The sequence below is a fragment of the Phyllobates terribilis genome, unplaced genomic scaffold (genome assembly GCF_046119375.1).
Source record: "Phyllobates terribilis strain yellow unplaced genomic scaffold, ASM4611937v1 Scaffold_13__5_contigs__length_258822181, whole genome shotgun sequence".
Lineage (NCBI taxonomy): Eukaryota > Metazoa > Chordata > Amphibia > Anura > Dendrobatidae > Phyllobates > Phyllobates terribilis.
In genome coordinates this window covers 28062747-28068995 of record NW_027362773.1, presented here as the reverse complement: position 1 = coordinate 28068995, position 6249 = coordinate 28062747, and positions in this window count along the sequence as shown.

The following is a 6249-nucleotide window of genomic DNA, read 5'->3' as shown; positions in this document are numbered from 1 at the left end:
GTGTGGAGTTAGAACGTCGTAAGAGGAATGCGCGCCAGTCACGTGATCATGGAGCGTCACTCAACGTTTTGCTCGTGTTGTGCGCAGGCGTGCGGAATTGTTCTAGTCAGCGCCTGTCCCAAGGGGGCGCACGTCCACAGCACAGCTTCCTGCAGGTTATGGCATGTACATAGCTGAGGCTGAGCTCTGTATGGGCTGTAGGCTATTATACAGTGTGACTGCCCGGTCTGCAGCACTGAGCAGCTGCAGACACAATGGTCAGGACAGTAGTAGTCTAAGGCCATGTTCACACATTCAGTTTATTACCGTAGTATTTGTAAGCCAAAACCAGGGGAGGAACAACCAGAGGAAAAGTACAATAGAAACAAGTCACCACTTCTGTATTTATCACCCACTCCTGGTTTTGTCTTACACATACTGAGATAAAATACTGACCGAATACTGCACATGTGAACGTGGCCTAATATTCATAGCGGCTTGTAGGACTGTTATGTGCTGCTGTAGTGTCTGGGATTTGGGGCCTTATCAGACCTGAACCTTCCCCTCTCAGCAGGTCTGGTGGGTTATACACTCCTCATTGTGATTGCACCAAGAAGGAAAAGTGGAATTCTGGAATCACAGGATGTCGGCCATGTTACTGATGTGCAAATGCTGAAAAATGGAATCAAAATTGTCAAAACATCTTTATTTGACACTACATGAGGCCGCACAATGCTTGTGCTACTGTGAGCAGGCTGTGTGGCCTAAACATGCTACCATGGCTGCAGCGTCTCCAGACTTGTCACAGTCTGGGAAATTGCACAGAGAGCTGCCAGCAGCGGATCTTGATGATTTGCCCAAGTGCATTCAGCGCGTGAGAACAGTCCCCAGACATCCATTAATAATCGCACAGCTGAGGATGTAAGTGCGGGGATTTCTGCACATGACACTTGTACTGATACTGAATAAATCAAGATGTTTTGAAAATGTTTCCATCCAGTGATTTACATAATTCAATGACTTTTCCTTCTTGGTGTTGTAATTTCCATACAAAAAAATAGAAAAGCAGTTGGATAGTGTAGTTAGGGAAGGACATGGATTTTTTTTTTATTTGAGTATATTAGACAATAGTTTAGATTATGGCACTAAATAGATAAGGATTTAGGATGAAAATCACCTTGTCTTCAGACTGCCCCTTTAATCACATAGGGTAAAAAAACGTAGCAGAATGTGCACATATAAAAAAAAAACATAGTGCTTACGCATTTTGGCAAAAAAAACAGCTATGATTAAGGGTTTTTCTACCCAAAACGCGTAAGCATTATGTTTATTTAATATGTGCACATTCTGCCAAGTTTTTTACCCTATGTGATTAAAGGCTAAGTTTTAACTACTTTGGTGCTGGAGAACATCCCCTTTTAGACCGTTGTAATTTCAATGTTGAGGTTTATCCGAGCAGGTAAATCTCCCGGGGATCCTGCTTTCTCTTTAGGGCTGTAGTAATACACAGTCTTTTTTTGGCAGTTTTCATGGTGCTTATATCGGCTTTTTTAATGGGGAAAAGGGGATGCTGCAGTTAGATTTAAAGGGTTATTTAAAAAATCATGAGTAATCTGAGATAGAAGAGCGCTTTATTCAGCTTTCACCACCACCAGTCCCATAGACAATGAGTGGAGGGGAGGTCGAGCATGTGCACCCCCGTGCCATTCATGACAGAAGTTCCTGGCATCTAGAGCTCTGTTCTTGGGATTGTTAGGGCTCACAGCAGTTGGACCCCTAGAGATCAGTAAGTTATCCTATATTCTATGAATATGGGATAACTTATGTTTTGGAAATTGAGTTGTCCTGCCCTGGAGGAAAAATAAAACAGTATAGAATGGTGTAAATTAAAGATAAGGCATTTTCATCTTACCTATCCAGTTCAATGGGCTATATGGGTAATATACACCATGCCCATAACTTCCAATTGGTGGCAATTCCAAGGTAGGTTAAACACATTTCCATACACCAAATATAGATTGGCGGTTTACATGTTCAGTGGGGAAAAAAAGTATTTGATACACTGCCAATTTTGCAAGTTTTCCCACCTACAAAGAATGGAGAGGTCTGTAATTTTATCGTAGGTACACTTCACCTGTGAGAGACAGAATCTAAAAATATATACCAGAAAATCACATTGTATGATTGTTACATAATTTTCATTTTATTGCATGAAATAAGTATTTGATACAATAGAAAAACAGAACTTAAAGTTGTTGTCCACTACTTTATATGATCCCCCAATGTATTCCCCCAGGGCCCATAAGTGTTTCTCTAAATACCTTGTGGTGCCTTTTCTGCCTGTGAGCGGCGCTATCACTGGCCGCTCACAGGCATCACGTGACCCCCTACTGCAGCCGGCTCTGACATCCACTAACGTCACGACAAGTCCAGGCTGAATCCGAGGGTCCCTCTTCCGTGTTCCACCGGTGGCTGCTGGGTTGCGGGCGGGGTTACACTGCGCGTCACCCTTCATCCACCGCGCGCTCTCCGTCTCCTCATTCACTGTGAAAACGCGCGGTGGATGCTGGGTGTGACGCACAGGGTAACCCACCCACAACCCAGTAGCCTCTGCGGGGAGCGCGTCACTGATGTCACGCCTCACTTGACGTGACATCAGTGACGGGTCACGTGATGCCCCTGAGCGGCCACCGATAGCGCCGCTCAGAGGCAGAAAAGATACAAAAACACTTCTGGGCCCCGGGGGGATACATTGTGGGGTTCATATAAAGTAGGAACCAGGAAGATCCAGCTGAACAAATCTTCTAAAATCCATATTTTATTGGGTCATGCAAAAAATATTAAAAGTCCACCTTGGAGAGGAACAGCAAACGCGTTTCGAACTATAAGTTCTTAATCATTGCAATGATTTCAATGATTAAGAACTTATAGTTCGAGACGCGTTTGCTGTTCCTCTCCAAGGTGGACTTTTAATATTTTTTGCATGACCCAATAAAATATGGATTTTAGAAGATTTGTTCAGCTGGATCTTCCTGGTTCCTCATTGTTCGTCTGGTAGCACTCCTGACTCCGTGCTGTTGATCTTCTAGGTGGGTGAGCTGATTTTTCCCTTTCTTTTTCTTCATATAAAGTAGTGGACAACTTCTTTAACCCCTTTACAGCCCAAGGTGGTTTGCACGTTAATGACCAAGCCGCCAATTTTTACAATTCTGACCACTGTCACATTATGAGGTAATTACTCTGGAACGCTCCAACGGATCCCACTGATTCTGAGACAGTTTTTTCGTGACATATTGTACTTCATGATTGTGGTAAAATTTCTTCGATATCACTTGCACTTATTTGTGAAAAAAATGGAAAACTTTGAAAATTTTGCAATTTTCCAAATTTTAATATTTATGCCCTTAAATCAGAGAGATATGTCACACAAAATTGTTAATAAATAACATTTCCCACATGTCTACTTTGCATCAGCACAATTTTGCAACCAAATTTTTTTTTCATTAGGGAGCTATAAGGGTTAAAAGTTGACCAGCGATTTCTCATTTTTCCAACAAAATTTACAAAACCATTTTTTTAGGGACCACTTTTTGATTGTAAAATTTGCTTGAATAATTAGCGGACGCCATGTTGCGTTTGGAGAGCCCCTGATGTGCCTAAACAGTGGAAACCCCCCACAAGTGACACCATTTTGGGAACTTATCTAGATGTATGGGGAGCACGTTGAACCCTCAGGTGCTTCACAGAAGTTTATAACATTGAGCCGTAAAAATAAAATTTTCACATTTTTCCCACAAAAATGTTTTTCAGCCCCAAATTTTGCATTTTCATAAGGCTAACAGGAGAAATTGCACCATGCGATTTGTTGTGCAATTTCTCCTGAGTAAGCAGATACCCCATATGTAGGGGAAAACCACTGTTTGGGCGCACGGCAGGGTTCGGAAGGGAAGGAGCACCATTTGACTTTTTGAATGTAAAATTTGCTTGAATAATTAGCGGATGCGCCCCTGATGTGCCTAAACAGTGGAAACCCCTCACAAGTGACACCATTTTGGAAACTAGACCCCTCAGGGTGAGCACCCTGAACCCCCAAGTCCTCTACAGAAGTTTATAACATGGAGCCGTGAAAATAAAAAAAATCTAACTTTTTCAAAAAAAATGATGTTTTAGCCCCAATATTTTTATTGTCACAAGGGTAAGAGGAGAAAATGGACCCCAAAAACTTTTGTGCAATTTCTCCTGAATATGCCAGTACCCCATATGTGGGGAAAATACCGTGTTTGGGCGCACGGCAGAGTTCAGAAGGGAAGGAGCATTGTGTGACTTTTTGAACGCAAAATTGGCTGGAATTGAGAGCGGACGTCATGTCACGTTTGGAGAGCCCCTGATGTGCCTAAATAGTGGAAACCTCCCACAAGTGACCTCATTTTGGAAACTACACCCCTCAAGGATTTTATCAACGTGTATAGTGAACATTTTGAACCCAGAGGTACAACACAGAATTTGATAACATTAGGTCATCATATTGAATAAGTTGTCATTAGTCTTGAGCGCAAGTGCTCGCTACTTGAGTTTGCATCAGGTACTCAGGTATGCACCATGTATCAAGGTGACATGCTCGAGTGACATGCTCAAGTCCCCGCCTGCATGTTTCACGGTTATTAGACACCCAAAAAAAACATGCGGGGATCGCTCGTGCATGGCAGGCAATCCCCGCAAGTTTTTTTTTGGCCGCGAAGCATATGGGGCGGAGACTCGAGCATGTCACTCGAGCACCCGCGATACTCAATGCATACCCAAGCACCCGATGCAAACTGAAATAGCGAGCACTTGCGCTCAACACCAGTTGCCATATCGTCATCTTTTCTTTTTTTTTACTTTTGAAAAAAATCGCAACCCTAACCCTAGTCCAGCCCTAGCCCAACGCCAACCCTAACCCCAACCCTAACCCCAACCCTAACCCTAACCCTACCCAAACCCTAACCCCAACCCCAACCCTAACCCTAGCCCAACCCTAACCCCAACCCCAAGCCTAACCCTAGCACAACTCTAACCCGAGAGTTTATTTTTTACGCCGTTTCTCGTGCGGTATAAGTGATTAGATGACTTTATTCTTCGGGTCGGTGCGATTACAGAGATACCAGAATCATATCGGGTTTTTATGATTGACAGCTGTCACACACTAAAAGACGCATTTTTTTTATAAAATCTAGTTTTTGCATCACCATATTTTGAGAGCTGTAATTGTTCCATATTTTGGCCGACAGAGTCATGTGACAGCTTGTTTTTTGCGGGATCAGTTGATGTTTTTATTGGTGCCATTTTCAGGCACATGACTTTTTTTATCGCTTTTTATTCCGATTTTTGGGAGGCAGAATAAACAAAAAAACAACAATTCAGGAATTGTTTTTTTTTTTTTTAATTCTGTTCCACTTGTGGTAAAATTGATAAGGTAGCTTTGTTTTTCAGGTCAGTACGTTTACAGCGGTACCACATTTATATCGTTTTTCTATGTTTTGGCGCTTTTACATAATAAAAGCAATTTTATAGAAAAAAATAATTTTTTTGCATCGCTTTATTCTGAGAGCTATAACTTTTATTTTTCAGCTGATGGAGCTGTATGGTGGCTTGTTTTTTTGCGGGATGAGATGATATTTTCAGCGGTACCATTTTTATTTATATTCGTCTTTTTGATCGCGTGTTATTCCATTTTTTGTTTGGCGGTATGATGATAAAGCATTGTTTTTTGCTTCATTTTTTTATTTTTATCTTTTACCGTGTTCACTGGAGGGGTTAACTAGTGGGACAATTTTATAGGTCAGGTCGTTCCAGATGTGGCGATACCAAATATGTGTACTTTTATTGTTTTTTTCATAATAATATTTATTGATGGGTACATTATATTTTTATTTTTGGTGGATTATTATTTTATTTTTTTAAAATATTTTTACACTTTTTTTACTTTTATACTTTGTCCCACTATGGCACTTTCACATTTTTTATTCTGATTGCCTGCATAGCACAGGAATGGAGCACCATCCCTGTGCTATGCAGGCAGTCAGCGCTGCACAGGGAGAAGATAGTTTGGTCATTCACTGCGCATGACCAAAATATCTTCCTGCTGTCTGGTGACCCGGATGTTGTCATGACGACATCGGGTCATCATGGCAACATCCGGCAAGCCATGGCAGACAGCGCTGGAGGCCGGAAGAGGAGGTGAGTATTGCGATCACCTCCCCTTGCCACCGCGATGCTGCGATCGACTTCGAT